At 31.6% G+C, this 16,744-nt stretch overlaps 1 protein-coding gene across 1 annotated transcript in view; it reads left to right on the top strand.

Annotated features, from left to right (window-relative positions):
• The window catches only part of LOC129806624 (neural-cadherin), a 654,674-nt gene that overhangs the window by 574,926 nt on the left and 63,004 nt on the right, over positions 1 to 16,744 (top strand). The window lies entirely within an intron of this gene.

Below are 16,744 nucleotides of genomic sequence, written 5' to 3'. Positions count from 1 at the left end.
CACTTGTGGCTTCGGACAGCTTGAATGACAACCAGACCACAATTGTTATCCATATTCGTGATGTCAACGATATGCCACCGGTTTTTCCCCAGAAAATGTACAAGAGAACACTTAAAGAGGAAAAAGCACCAACTTACAGGATCCTAAAGGTTGTCCTTTATTGCATAACATCAAAATTTTCCCATCTTACAGTGATCTCTTGGGCAAGATTCTCATGGGAAATGTCCAATGATTGGAGATATTTGTTGTCAATAGCTTTCAAATAGTTTTTCAATTCAAAGAAAGAAGATTTTGTACCCTTAACATCAAAGGGAAAATTTAATGAAAAACATAATAAGGTTGTTTATTTATCTTTTTGATAAACATATTAGAAAATTATTCATTGATCAATTATTTTGAAAGGGTAAGGTCATTAATTGTATTAATTGATATCTTCTCATTTTGAAGAAAATGATACTTCTCTGTTTACCAGAAAATTTATTGAATTTAAAGCTCAGTATAGCATTAAATTTGTGAAACTCAGTAGGAGAGGTAGAGGGAGGCTATCAAGCTTCGCACACACTCTGACTGCGAACACTTCGTATTTTACCATTTTTTTTAAATTAATCTGACTTATCTATAGAAATATGTTTTAATAACCAGGGTTATGTCAAATATTTCTTTAAAAATAGGTCGCCCTTATTAAAAGGATGTGAGAAAATATACAGTATTCGAAGGCAGAGTGTGTGCGAAGCTTTAAAGTTTATTACAATTTTATTTATTGATTCATATTATTCTATAGTCTAATACGTTTCATATCACTGAACGCAAAATCCCTTCCTTGTTGAAAAAAAAATTAAATCAACGTCTGCCGCCGTCTTATTAATAGGTCTTAAGAAGGGCTTCAAAAATGGAATTTTTGACGAAAATTGCTTCGAATGTGAACTATAAGTTATTGATTTATTTGGGATTTCCTGACATTCAGACCTATACTAACTCTAGAGTCAGTGTAATATGGATCTCAAGCTTCACAAGTTTGGCCAAGTCTTCGAATGTTTAAAAAAATATATTAGAGGTTATTTTAGTAGGGAACAGGGCGTTACCTTTGGACAATTTAAGCTTCGAACAATTCATTTTTCCAATGTGCTATGAACGATTTTGGCCCATTAAAATATTATATTTTAATTTCTAGTCCAGTGCGCCTCAAATTTTAAGATTAGAGCTATATCGTCAGTTAAATCAGCATTTGTCGTAACTTCATTTTTGAGATTTTGGGATATATATATATATATTTAGAATCGGCGTAATTTTGTTCATTGAACGCACTTGAGAAAAAGAAACTTTTATAAGCCCATTAAAAATGATTTTAAACAAAAATTATCGTAAGTACCCTTAATTAATAAAAATTTACCAGAATTTGTCGTAACTTCCATTTTTGGCGAAGTGACGACAAATTCTCATACAAAACTTTCTCTAATCAGCATTTGCCCTAACTTCTTTTGCTCGTTTGCGTGGCTTGAAATTTGCAGCAAAAATGTAATATTTCTCATTAAAGCGTTCACAAACTCTTCCAAATATCCAAAGACAGTGCGTTAAATCATTTTAATTCAATATTTGTGAGAAAAAAGTAAGAAAAAATCCATGCCCATCTGTCATTAATTCAAAACAAAACAAGCGAGACGGCGTACAAAATTTATTCAATAAAATTTATGAAATAAAAGTTTTTAGGGACACTGATAAGTGTTTAATTGATTAATTTAGTCAAATAAAGCCGCTTATTATCACCACAGTCATTGAAATTGATGTATTGCATTTTTGAAAATTGTCGTAATCTCCAAGATCTCCATTTAATAACGATGGAAGTTACGATAAAATCATATTGTGTTTCATCGAACATATATCTCAATATCTCAGCTTTTAAATTATTTTATAAAGATTTTCTCGAGTTGACTTACAGTTTATTAGTGCCACTTTTATTATTTTGACACAAAAGTTTCGCATTCGGGGCTCATTTTTAAGAAAAATAAAGCTGAACTGAAAATATCGTCTCCTGAAAAGTTGTCAAAAGAAAGTTACGACAATTGCTGATTTAACTGACGATATGTGAAATTCAAAAGGAACATAGAGAAAAAGTTGAATTGTTCGAAGCTTGAATTGTCCGAAAGTAGCGCGCTTTCCCTACATATTTCTTTCAAAATCTGATTGTTCATTGATTGATCATTAGTATCTAATCTAAAGTCAAAGTTTTCCCAAAAATCCTGCCTGATAAGAAATTAATAGAGCTAAGCCAATTTGCTAAATATTTAGTCTGAATTCTATGTAAAAGTCCTTTACTTTTCTATTTACATTCAAACAACTTTGAAAATTAAAATATTAAACTTATCGAAAAGGTTGATATTTGCAAACTTTGATATGAGCTTAATAAATTTTTTATTCAAAAACAGATCAATGAGATTAAAGAACGTACCTTAAAGACCATTTAAACATTGTGGGCTTAAAGCTATACATAAAAATTCAGACAAATATTTAAGGAAGTATTTGATAAGCCTAAGGGTTTTAATTCACATAAAAAGAGTTCAATAAATATTGCTAGATTTTATTAAATGCATTTAAAATTTGAATTTTAAATTCTGAATAACCAAAAATTTTATTAAAATAAAGTTATTGGTTGGTTTGTTTCTTTCATAAATAATTTTTTAACCAACCTTCACAAAAAGAAATTGAGAAGAAAGTACCTTAAATGCTACTTAAATTCGAAAAAAGATAACAAAACACTTTGTCATACACAGAAAAAAAATGTTTTGCAAAATCGTTCGTAAATGTTTGTGAATTCCTATGAGGAAGTTACGAAATGCTCGTGAATTGTATAACCTATAAACAAGTTCGTAAAGTGTGTATTTTTTCACAAACATTGTTCGTAACATGATCACTTGACGAGCATTTTTTGTACTTTTACAAACATTTATTCGTGAATGTTCGTAAACACACAAAAAATGTTCGTAAAATTTTGTAATTTGTTCGAAAATGTTTGTAAAATGTTCGTCAAGCAAACAAAAATTTACGAACAAATGACAAAATTTGTAAAAGTTTGTAAAAGAACAAAATATGCTGGTGGAATGATAATAATGTTATGAACAAATTTTCTGAAAAGTACAAACTTTTGCGAACTTGTTTGTACATATTACAAGCATTTTGTACTCTAAAAGAAATGTCTTGTCAAACGAACGAATAGATTTTGTTGAAATTTTGTCAAAAACGATGTTACAAATTTGACAAAACTTTTCTTGCATTTTATATAGAAAAACACCCTTTTGACAAACTTTTAATAGGATCCAGTTGGCCGCCGATTTGACAAAACTTTCCCATATTGTGTATAAAATAACATCCGTTTTACAAACTCGTTTTGTTAGTTTGACAAAACATTTTTTTCTGAGTAGGTCCCTAATAACATTTACGAAAAAATTTACAAAATGTTTGTTTTCCGTGTAGGATCTTGTTTGAAGTTTGACAAAAGGATGTATTACAGAGGTGTGCAAGAACCGTTGAAATCGAATAAACGTCAAAATAAGTTTGTCCTGGTAGCGTTTTGACCATTAACGTACAAGTTTCATTTGGCAAAAAACAAACGATCAGTAAAAAATTCAAAATGGTCAGTAAAAAAATAAAAATGAGCAGTAAAATATCTAATTATGGTCGGTAAAAAACTTAAATCTTTACAAAAATGGGCCTAATTTATATATTTAACATTTAAAATATTTCCATATAGAGTGAAAAGCCCCTTATTTTCCCTTTGCCAAAATTTGGACGATAATATCACTGTTTCAAATTTTTTTGCTACTGATCAATTTTAACTTTTTACTGCTCATTTATTCAATGCCGTTTCATTTGACGTTTATTCGGTTTCAACGGTTCTTGCACGTCACTGATGTATTGGCAACTTTTTTGGCAAACTTTTGATAATATTCAATAGACCGCTTAATTGTCAAAAAAATTCTTTTCCTAATAAAGGAACAGTCTTTTGCTATAGACGATAAAAAACTAACAAAACTTTTCATTTAGAGTAGCAATAAACCTCGAAAGAGTTTGTAAAGAATCTATTCTAAAAATGTTAAACAGTATTTCCTAAGGCATTGCCGCATTTGGTTTAATATTTTAACGTTTTTTTCTTATTTAATTATTTTTTTAAATATATTTTTTAAACAAATTTAATTTTTGAAATGCTACTTTTTCATGGTATCAGAATTGAAATTTTTACCGTTGTCTCCTTGTAGCTTGACCATGAAAAGATTGTGGGCTTGGCTTATTTAGACTGTCCAAATCCCAAATTGCCCTTACATAAGATTTGTTTTAAAAAAGTTAAAGGGTTAAATTTAAGAATTCTTTTGCTAAAATTTTGTGCAACAAATATCTCCAAAAAATCCAAACAATTCCCAATGAGAATCCAGTCAACTATTTCTCTCGTCTAACAAACTAATTTTCAAAATTTCATCCACTCCCTAACGGATGCAACTAATGAGATTCTAATCTAGAAAAAAAAAAACGGTGACTGAAAGCATCCCATCGTGATAATAACCATCATCTTCTGAATGTATTCCATCAAAGCTAACGTCAGAAGTCTTATGTTTTTCCTCATCCGTGTATTGACTTATGGTGTTGTAACTTTTGGATGAAGGGTTCTTCCCTGAGCATGCTTCTTGGTGGTGGGCTCTGGGGGTGAAAATTATCAAATTTCTTTTACTCATCCAGCCAAGTTAATCGGATTTTCTCGTAGCGAGAGAGTTGGGGTAAGAGCCCAAAGTTTTCGTATCAAGAACAGATCATGACACAAACTTTACCCACAAACAATAAATGAACTTGCTTGGGAAATTTACACTTCAACACACACCATTCTCCGATGGAGCTGCTTCTCAATCCTCTTGGTCAGAGAATCACTTTGGTAATGGAGGTAAATCGGGGGAAAGACCAATGAGAAAAAAAAAGATCCCAGGGAACTTTTCTTGGCACAAAGGCATTTGGGGAATGAAAGATTGTGGGTGGGAGAGTGAGTTTTCGTGTATGTCATCGCATCTTTTTATTCACCATTAATTACCCGGACCACGACTTGTGGATGAGAGATAGGATGATCAGTTATTTTTGGACATTTTCATTGCTCAAAGCATTAAAGCTCATGGAGATGGTAGTTGAGTTTATTTTTCTAGGCGTCTGGGCACGATAATCCTCAATAAATAATGATTCGAAAGAATTTTATTGGCAATATTAAATTAAAGTATAGGAATTTCGTGAAATTTATGGAATTTTTCAATTGAAAATTTTGCGGTATTTATGTCCATATTGAAGAGTATTTCCTACACAATCGTAGGGAATTTGCTTCAATATGGACATAAATTTCTCTAGTGCATAGAGACTATAACACATTTGTTTCTTTTTTAATTTAAAATTATAGCCAAGACACACACCAAAATAAGGTAATAAAAATCGGTCATGAAAGGCTTTCAATGAAATATATGATTTATTATAGGCTCTAATTGACTGTAGTGTAACATTATTTTCGTCTTCGTGATATATTCACATCAATATCTGAAGTAATTATGAATATTTGGGCAAAAACGTCTATGACTGGAATGTGTCTCTGCTGAAATAAGACCCAACTAAAATTTTAGTAATTCTGAAAGAGTATACAGGGCCAATCTTATTTACCATCAAAATCTGTAAGACCTCTTCAATGAAGAAAGTCGGCTAATTGTTGAATTCTTTCTTGAATAAAAGGTACAGTAGACTCTCGCTAATTCGGCTCTTTTAAGATCGGGCTACTTCTTAATTCGGACGGCAGTTAAATTCAAAAAAAGTTTGTTGACATTTTCAAGTTTGATTATGATTATCGAATAAAGCAAATATCCTTAAATTTGCCATGGTTTGTTTTAGTTATGATGTTATTTCTCATTTTTAAAAGGTCTTCTTGAAATTTACAATAAATATATGAGTATGTAAAATTGATTTGAGTGTGCAGATAAACAAAAAATCGTTGCATTTCAAACAGTTTGATGTCCGAATTTCTCTCTAATTCGGGTGACATTTCGGTCGTAAATGCCCGAATTTGAGAGAGTCTACTGTAAATGGAACTCTATTTGCACAAAAAGTTGTTGATGTTCGAAGAATTCAAATTCAATTTCGAATTTTCATGCTAAATTTTCGCACAATATAGGGAAAGTTTATCAAATATCACACTAAAAAGCTGGGAAAAGAGTTTCTCAGTGATTATGGAGTGATTAAATAATGGGACAAGAATAGTAAGCATCGCTGTTCTGTTTTTTTCCTCACAAAAATGTGAAGACTAACACATTTTGACACTGGAATATTTCGAAATTCGAACAGGATGTACCTCACCTCAGCCGCCTTGCGAAAGTATCACGAAGCAAGAAAGTCTCTTTTTAGGCTTTTCAAATAGATTTTCGAATGTCTTTTCTCTCTACCAAACTCCACGTACGGAAAGATTGGTGCCTTTTAATTCCATATCGCGAAAATTAATTAAAAACACAATTGCAACATTGTCAATAATCAATGATTACATATTTTGCAATAAGCCAAAATTTAAAAGTAATTTAAAAATACTAAATCGAATTGAATTTATAATATCAAATAAATTTGCGGAAAAAACATTAAATTACACTTAAAATTGATTAAATGGATTAAACAGAATTAATTAATAAAATTTTATATTATAAACTATGAATAAAGTAATAATTATATCATTAAAAATAATATGCGTATTACATTAAATCCGTGATTGTCAATCCTTTCTGTTTAATAAATGTGATCTGAAAAGCGAATTGGGGTCAAATGTTTGTGGATAACTATAGTTATTCACATCCATTTATGAAAAAATTCAGAGTTCTAGCATGAACAAAAACGTTAAAAAACGCTTATTAGCTTGGACAAATATTGTTACTTGAGCTTAATGCCAGGAGCACAATAACTTTTGTTTGTAAAGATGTTTTCATAATTTACTGTGAGAGAGAGCGAGATGACTAGATCTACGTGTCATTCACTCTCACTGAAATGTCAAAAACATGTTTACTAAACAAAAGTTATTGTGCGTTTGTAAACATGTTTTCAAGACTTCCTATGAGAGAGAGCGAGATGACTAGATCTACGTTTCATTCACTCTCACTGAAATCTCAAAAACATGTTTACAAAATAAAAGTTATTGTGCGTTGGGCATAATGATCATACTAAAAATAGGATTGTTTATTAGAAAGAAAAATATCTAAATACTAAAAAATAGAAAGTGCGAGAAGCCGTTTTAAATTTTTTACACTTATCTGAGACACACACCGTTTGTTACCCAATCTTCAAGATTACAATATAAATCAGATTTTCTATCAAATTATTAATTATTTGCTGAAAAGAAAAATATCCAAAAAAGTGAAAATTAAAATAAAATGAGGACGCCTTGTAAAATATTTACAGTAAGCTGAGACACACACCCGTGAAAGCCATTGCAATGTCGTGGAGTCAGAGTGATAGGGACGCAACTCTTGCTACAAGTTTGTTTTATAAATCCTCTATGGAACTCTCTATAATCTCTAATGGAAATGCTTTATAAAACCTCTATAAAAAGAGAGTAGTGGAATAAAATAGTAGGGGAAAGTGCTCTCCCATCGAACGTTCATGCCTTCGAATAATGTGATTTTTTTTTTGTTTTTCGTAAGAGACTTACACTAAATTATCACAGAATTATCAACAATTGATGATAATCCAACTAATATTTAATAGAAATGTGTAAGTCTCTTAGGAAAACGAAAAGAAAATTCACATTATTCGAAGACATGAACGTTCGAAGGGAGAGTATTTTCCCCTAACAATTTACTTTACCCAAAAAATTTGTCCCTGTTATGTTCCTGTATTATCGAATAATTAATGTGTAATTACTGAATGAATCTAATTCATAGCCATGTATTCTAATATTTAGTCTAACACCTTACATTTCCTCAGAATGCAGTGAAAAATGATTTTTTAAGTGTCAAAAAACATGTGCTAGAAAAATACCATAAAATTTATTTTAAAACTGATGATATCTGCTACAAACTGTGAAAGTAAGTAGATGAAAGTTCCGCCTAAACACTGATATGCAAACTTTTGAGTCCGGTGTAGTGTTTACGGTGAAAATGAGTCTTACATAGGTGTCCAATTTTTGTACGTAGCTGAGCAAACCGGTAGCAGCTTTGCAAAAATCTCACTATATTTTAATTCTCCTCTACTGGCCTCTATACGTTGAGAGTGTTTTTCGTAAAAAATTTCTTTCTTGAAGGAAAACTCACGCGTGACAATGCCACGAAAATTACAGAATTCCCCTACTGGTCAATTTTGAATTCTAAAACGTTTTTATTTGGAAAAGTTTGAAAGGACTAAATTTAATGTTAGTCAAATAGGAAAATTTGACATATCTAGAATGTTTCACGCCTTTTTCCGCCAAAAAGGGGTTGACATCTCCTGCAGTGGAAGGAAAATAGAGTCAAGCATATCCGCAGCATGTATTTAAGTTGGTATGGGGTACTTCCTGACCAATCTAGAATGTCACATGAAAAGTTTAGTGTTGATGCTTCTGGGCTTCATCATCCCTTGGCTTTAGTGATGGAGTTTTCTCAGGAATTTCTGCCACCATCAACTTTTAATCTTTCATGTTTGGCACGGAAATGGTTGGGACTTGGGGTAACGAAAAAAGTTTAATGTTGAAGATAATAAACAGGCTGGCAGTGAGGTGGTGAAAATCATGAGGGAGAATGGTTTAATGAAGTTTCCGAGAAAAAAAAAATGTTGTCATTAATTGAATTAGTTGATTATCTCATGAGAATTTACCAACATCTCTTCTATACTTTTTCCCATATATTTTCTTGGTGATTAGAGAAAATATTTTCTTTACTGCGTTGCAAGAGTTTTCCAATTTAAATATTTGAGTGAAAGTTAATTATTCTTCTGAGAGTATTTCACATATTCCTTAGTCCCTCCCAAAAACATTTTTCATCATACCTCTCGCTCAAAAGTTACCACGTATTAAAATTTTCCTTTGCCTGAGAATCTTCCATATGCTATAAATATTTATGGAAACATGCTCAAAGTTGGAATATTTAGGTAAAAGTTTCACCTTAAAACTATCTCACAGTCATTTTTCCCTCATCTGCAGAACATATTTATCGAAGGGAAATCTTTCCTTAAGGGGCTGCCAAGAAATATTTTCCAAAAAGAGAAGGTCAAGTAATTTTACAAGAACAATTGGGTGAGATGGGGTGTCAGAAGTCGCCAGAAAAGTTCCTCAATGGACAATGAAACTATGAGGCAAGAAATTCAATTGATGCTCCACTTACAGGGACCATAAAACTATGCTGCCAATAGGCTCACAATTCGCGACAATAAACATTGAGAGAAGTTCTACATAAAATTCCACCCTCACATTTACAGTTTCCTTCCAATGTTTCATGCACAATAAAAATCTGGGGAAGTAATGAAATTTATGATAACCTACTTTGAAATTTAAGAAATATTCAGGCCAGGCGGCTGAGATTTTAAATGATATTTTAGGTCAACTGTTTTATTTCCACCGTAAAGATATCTCAATAATATCCTAGATTTATAGGGCTAATAAAAAATAAAAGGAAAATAATAAATAGATTAGAATATTTCATTTTTTCATGGGTTTTTTTGTAATTTTGAAACCTAAAAACGTAATAGGGGAAACTGGGGCACCTTTGAATTGGGATAGCTTTGAAATTGGGTTTTTTCTCATATTTTTAAATTAAACTCGATCTTACCATGAAATAATTTAGTTCAGCATACGAATTGCGAAGCTAAATTGTATCATACTAAGGTTCAATCCATTTAAAAATAGAAGAGAAATATCAATTTCAAAGCTGCCCTACTTCAAAGGTACCCCACTTCCTCCTACTTCAGTTTTCAGATCTTATTTATTTTTTTATACTTTGCAATTTTGGTTCGAAGGTAATTTTTGTAAAAACCAGGTTAAAACATTTGAGAGTTCGAAATTTCAAATTTAGAATAAGGGCAGAATCACATTGACAATAAAATGCTCACCGTATTTCGTTAATTTACAAATTTTCATTGCAATTCTTACGCAAATTCTCGATTTCCGTATTACCTTATCTCATACTTGGTGGCACTAGGTGAAAATAATATTAAAAAAATTGAAGAAATACAATGAAAATTCGATAAACGGTGATAAAAAACTGTAAGAGAAATTAATCGTACAGTTTTATGCTCACCGTTTATCGAATTTTCGTTTTATTTCTTCAATTTTCTTAGAATATTTTCACGTAGTGCCACCGAGTATGAGATAAGGTAATACGGTAATCGAGAAATTACGTAAGAATTGCAATGAAAATCCGTAAATTAACGAAATACGGTGAGGCTACGGCGAGCATTTTATTGTCAATGTGATTCTGCCGTAAGATGTAAAAAGGTATTCTAATTTTTCATTAACGTTAAAACCGGGAGAACGAATTAGACTTTTCCATAGATTATTTTTAAAAATTTTGGTACAAATTCGAATTTTGTTCACACTTTTCGAAACATAAAATGTACATTTAGAAAGATTTATCTGTTGCTACTAGGCAGAGTTTGCAAAAATTCGAAGATCGATTTCAAAATCCAAGAAAAAATGTCTTGACTTTTTATTAATTCCGCAAGGTGGCTCTTGTAATTTTTGATTTTCGAATTTCGAAATAATCTAGAATGTCGACAGCGTAAATCATCATTTTGTTATAAGAAAGTTCAAATCAAGGATATTTTCCCACATAATCACTGAGTAACTCCTTAACAGCTTCTGAGCATAATATTTCATAAATTTGTGCAATCTTTCTTCAAATTTTAAATTGAAACTTCGAAATTCAGTTTGAATTATTCGAAAATCAACTACCATTTGTCTAATAAGATATCTATCTACTTTTTAGATGTGTTTGAATGTGTAGAATAATTTCGCAGGACACTGAAAATTTTTCTTTGCCTCCAGGAAGCGTCGGTGCAATCGTGGGCCAAAATCCCGAAAGCCAAAATCCCGAAAACCAAAATCCCGAAAGCCAAAATCCCGAATTTTTAAAATCCTGAAAGGGCTGAAATTATATGGAGGAAAATGTTTAGAATAATGTTCCAAGACACAGAAGATTTCCCTTTGCCTCCTGCAAGCGCGAGTGAAATCGCGGGAGTAGCTATGACACTTTTAAGAATTCGGGATTTTGGCTTTCGGGATTTTGGCCCATTCGGGATTTTGGCTTTCGGGATTTTGGCGTTCGGTATTTTGGCTTTCGGGATTTTGGCTTTCGGGATTTTGACCGGGACCCCTCTAATTATGTCTTTTTAATCTTTTTTAAAACTTTTATACAAATCCTACAAAAAAATCTTGTATTATATTTTCAAGACGTTGAACAAATTCAAAAAATCCAACCGGATTACGAAGCGGACATCTGTCATATTGTCTCCCAATCATCTGAATTATAAAGCGGGCACTGTACTCCTTTGTCGTCATTTTAGTGTGGAATTTCCAAATTGTATCTATTTGTGCGGAAGTTTTAGTTCGAAAGTTCGAAATTGCGTTTAAATTTTCGAATCTCAATTGTCAATGGCTCTTTAGGATTCCGTATTAAGTATACCGATACCCATAGATACTACCTTATATATCAAATATAAAATCAAACATAAATTTTCAAAGGAGATAATTTGTCTAAATTCGCTTTGCTGATTTGACATAAAATGTCAATTGCTATGGTGTGTGTCTTTGCTAATTCGAATACCGATACCAATAAATATTGGTTGAAAAATCGAATCTACATTAAATAGAAATTTACAGAAGAGTAATTTGAAAATTTATCTAAATTCATTTTGCCGTTTTGACATAGAATATCTCAATTATTTTGGTGTGTGTCTCTGCTAAAGTTTTTTACGGTTTTTTTTGAATAGTAATTGTGATATTTGTAGCTAGAAATTGACAAAATCTTGCTAAATATTTATTAATAATTTTTCATATTGACATTTGGTATAACATTTTCTTTTGAAACAATTGAAGCCTTTATTGAAATTCAAAAATAAAACGAAATTTTTCATAAATTTCCGTTTTTTCTCTCGAACTTATTCTAGGACATTTATGCCATCGTAACCATGGGAGGTCTTTTGTGTTCGATATGCGACAGAAATACGAGATTTATTGGCATTTGTCGTTTAGAATTGTGGCGTCACAAAAAAAAGCATAAGAGACATGTTAGGAATTTTCGCATATCGTCCATACGTTTTGTTACGCATCAAATCCATCGTGGGTGGAATTTTTTAATAATATTTTCACTCATCGAGACAAAAACCAAGTCTATGAACTTTAAATTGAATCACATTTCATGGGTGTTTCAATTCCCACAATTTGTTGTAGATTATTGGAAAAATTTGTTCTGAGCATTGAAAATCCATTTTGTAAGCTTATCATTGGATGGTCAGAAAGACGCCGAATTAATTGAATTGCTAAATGATGGATATTTTTTCTCCTCGAAGTACCACAACGAGCAACCATCTCAAGTCAATTTATTCGATTCTTTGACCTTAAAATCACAATACTTCATCATCCATAACTTGGACGCCAGTATTCAACCCCCATCCATCTGCCTGTGATGTTCGAGATACAAAAGGACAAATATTTATTTTGCACAATTTGCAATTTGTTTATTTTGTGTACATTGCAAATGTTTTATTACTCCAAAATGAGTGTTGATGGAGAGGTAGAAGTGCACTTTTGGTACTCGTTTTCTCTAATGGGGTTAACTATATTGTATTTTGTCTCAGTGTAAATAATTTGTAGTCACATTGTCTTTCTAATATGCTAAATAATACATTTTGCATGCGAAATTTATGTACATTCTGCATAAATAACATTAGTGTAATGAATTGCTATTTTATACAATTCAGCAGCATTCATGGAGAATTTTCACTGATTTTGAGCTCTTTTGAGAATTCAATATGAAGTAGAATCAATTGAAAATCAATGTGCATTTAAGCTCTCTAAAGTAAAAAACAGGAAATTAAATTTTATAACACAAATATTTGAAATTCAAGGTATTTCATTTACAATCAGTTATCTATTCCGGGAAAGTGAATTACCTTCGGAAAACTCAAGCTACTAACAACTCATTTTTTTTAATATGTTTTTAATTAAATTTAAACATTACACTATTTCTTTTGAATAGCTATAGTTCAATGTGTCAAATTTTCTGAAAAGATCCATGAGACAAATTCATTAAGAACATAGAAAAATGAGTTGTCCGAAGCTTAAATCGTTTGAAAGCAGCGCGCTTTAAGCTATGTATATTTTGACTACTTATTCCTTCATTTATCAATAGTCAGTTTTCGAAATGTCGTTTCGAAAGGTAAAGAAATTCGCAGAAGGACCACTTGAGCGCTATTAGTGATTACATTTCGAATTTTCGAATTTCAGAAAAACTGATAAGGGACACAAATTATAGATTACCCAATAAGTAAAATAGCTGTGATAAGTCTCTTAATGCACCTTTAAAAGCATTGTAGTGACAATTTTATTTTTGAATACCTGTAGATGCTCTTAAGCCCCTTAAGAGTACTCTACTTTACTATAAGTAGTCTCATTGACTTTAGAAAGCCCTACTTATAGCATTCTACAAGACCATTTTAAGAAAAATTTGCTTCTTGGATTTGATTTATTCAAGAATTTGTTTAGTCACAAATTAAGTCAAAGCCTAAAACTAATAATTCGGTTAAGCGGTCTTCAGACTAGATGTTAAGTGCAATTCCCGGAGGTCTTAAAATATTAAAGAGCAAGCAATTTTATTGGTTTTTGAGAACCTAATATGTCATTTATCTTTGAGGAGAATTTAACTAGTTATATTCTTAGACATAAATATCGAAATTTCGAAAGCTAGGACCAAGGCTTTAGTGCAGAGGTGTACAAGAACCATTGAAACCGAATAAACGTGAAAAATAGATTGTTCTGGTAGCGTTTTGACCATTGACGTACATGTTTCATTTGACGTTTATTCGGTTTCAACGGTTCTTGCACGCCTCTGCTTTAGTGAATTATAAATAAGCAAACTTGTCATAAAAGTGCACTTGCTGAATTAAGAACCTTTTTCGGCCATGAATCTAATAAAGAAACCAAAATTACCTAAAGCCTTAAAGAATAGGGAGGGAAAAAGTAGGAAATAATCATAAATTATTTTTTTCTAAAAAACGGGATTTATAAGAAATGAAAGCAATTAAACCATAAGGGTAAGCCTTAGGTCTGAAGCCCGTGTTCAGATTCAATCGAAAATTCAAAATTTCGAACTATCAATAGCTGAAAATCATTCCTACCGAACATATTTTCAAGAAGTGAAGCATAAAATTGTCTTCCGAAATAACACTTATTCGATACAATTTTTACTTATCTTTGTTTATTAGAGATCATTGATACATATTTATTCATTTTAGTTACTCACTGCTATTGCTCGCTTTTCGAAATTCGAAAGTTTCTTGAATTTTACTGCTTTCCATTAGTTTCTTTCTACTACAATTAATTAAGTCAAAGGTCGATTAGTAATACCAATATCTTCAATTTTCATTCATCTCATTCAAAATTCATCTCACATTTTCGAATTCTATTTTGTTCTTTTAGGTCTAAAACGTTTCATCTTGAAACCATTTTAAGTATCCATTCCGATTTGAGAATTTCACTTTGATAAACGTGTAAAGTTCTTTACCTAACTAAACTTCTCATTTCGAAAATAATTCAGTGACAATTGGTGACAATTTTCTTAAAATCCACAACAAGTTCGAAATTTTGAATTAATGAGGATTGTAAAAATAAATATTATTTAAAAGTAACAACATCTACCTTATGGTTTTTAAAGACATTTCAACCGAAAATTTTGAAACCTCTGTAAACTTAGAAGGAAATAATAAATTAAAATGGAGGAGAATTTAACTAGTTACATTCTTAGACAGAAATTTCGAAATTTCGAAAGCTAGAACCAAGGCTATAGTGACATTATATACAAGTGAATCTGTCATAAAAGTGCATTAGCTGAATTAAGAACCTTTTTCGGCCATGAATCTAATAAAGAAACCAAAATTACCTAAACCCTTAACGAACGAGGAAGTAAAAAATAAAGGGTTCGAAAAGATCGCTTTTTCGGAATTCTCAGAGCAAAGCAAAGCTTTAGATGTCTATAGAAAAATAAATGTTTTTGGATCACCCGGTGACCCAATTGTTCTTAAAAAGTTAAAATCGTTTAAACTTTATAAATTTGTATTCGCAAAATAAAAATTCAAAATTCAGTTCAAATTTGCAGTCATTTCAAAACCGTTATAAGTTCGAAATTTTGTACTTATGAAAGAAAAGAACTAAATATATATAACATTTTGCGATTTTCATAAAAAAAATTAGATTTTTTTTTAAATTTTTTAAATGAATGTAAATCACACAACGAATCTATGGATAGATATAGTATTCTCGAAAAACTGGCATGTACAGCATAGTAGGAAATTTCCTTAAAAAAGCAGTGGAATGATAACTTTTCGACACTATCGAATCGATAGTATCATTTTGACATCCTAAAAAAATGAGACTGTAGATAAACATTTATAGGGGAAAGTGACCTGCCTTTGAATGCTGCAGCCTTTGAATATTTCAATTTTCTCTTATTTTCTAACACAAACTATAGTCAATACAACTGACAAATTTCTATTAATTTCGATTAACAAAATAGAATTTTTGTTTTGGGAAATAAGAGAAAAAATGAATTTTCAAAGGCTGCCGCATTCAAAGACCACTTTCCCCTATTAATTACAGGAAGTGCAGCTATCGTTTATATTTTTTCAGAATCGGTAGTCGATAGTTTCGAAAATAAGTTATCATGTGAGTCAAATTTTGGAATTTCGGTCTAAAAACTTTCTTGTTCTCTTTTATGTTTTTATTGGCCGACATTTCGATCCTGGGTTGGGGCCTTCTTCAGGGCCTACATACAATTTTAAAACATGACCGAAATTCCAAAATCTGACTCATATCATCCTAACGGTCGACTCTCAACATTAAGTTATCATATCACCCCAGTTTTTAAAGAAAATTTCTCTCAATGTGCAGAGGCCATAAGTGTATAACGGCCATAAGTGATGACACCACCCTAAGGTGCTTAGGAGCTTTTCTTACCTCTGAACTCAAGGAATTTTAAATGTTCTTGACTTTTCGATTACGTCATTTAGTTTTGAATTTATGGGTGTTTGTGTTCAAAACTGAGTCTTCGCAACTAAGCTAAGAACGTTGTATAAATTAATTCTCCAGGAGAGCATAGCATTAAGATGGGTTCTGTTGTCTTGGAAATTATGTTAATTCCATGGGACTTTGGCAGAGATTGTAAAATCTAAAGTGAAACACCCTGGAATTCTAGCAAGAAATGCTGCTTGTTTGCTTCTCGTGCATGGTCGGTTGCAGATAATGTTAGTGGAGAAATTGAAATGCATGACACTAATGTGAGTGTAAATGGTTGTATAGGATTTGGGGTAGAGAATATCTGGGTATCACGTCACACTGACCCGCCCCATTGACCCGCAGAGTTGTGCAGTTGAGTGCCTTTCGTGGTCTCAGCTGGGGGAGTCATTGGGGTTGCGAATTCAGTCGATGACTATGTCAACTCCATACCTTATATCCATTTCCCACTTCGTATACAATTTAACACCAAATACTGCTTGTTTTTGCTATATAACATGCAAT

Source organism: Phlebotomus papatasi, chromosome 3, assembly GCF_024763615.1.
Source record: "Phlebotomus papatasi isolate M1 chromosome 3, Ppap_2.1, whole genome shotgun sequence".
NCBI lineage: Eukaryota > Metazoa > Arthropoda > Insecta > Diptera > Psychodidae > Phlebotomus > Phlebotomus papatasi.
The sequence above is the reverse complement of the archived record's forward strand: the minus strand, read 5'-3'. Positions and strand labels throughout refer to the sequence as shown.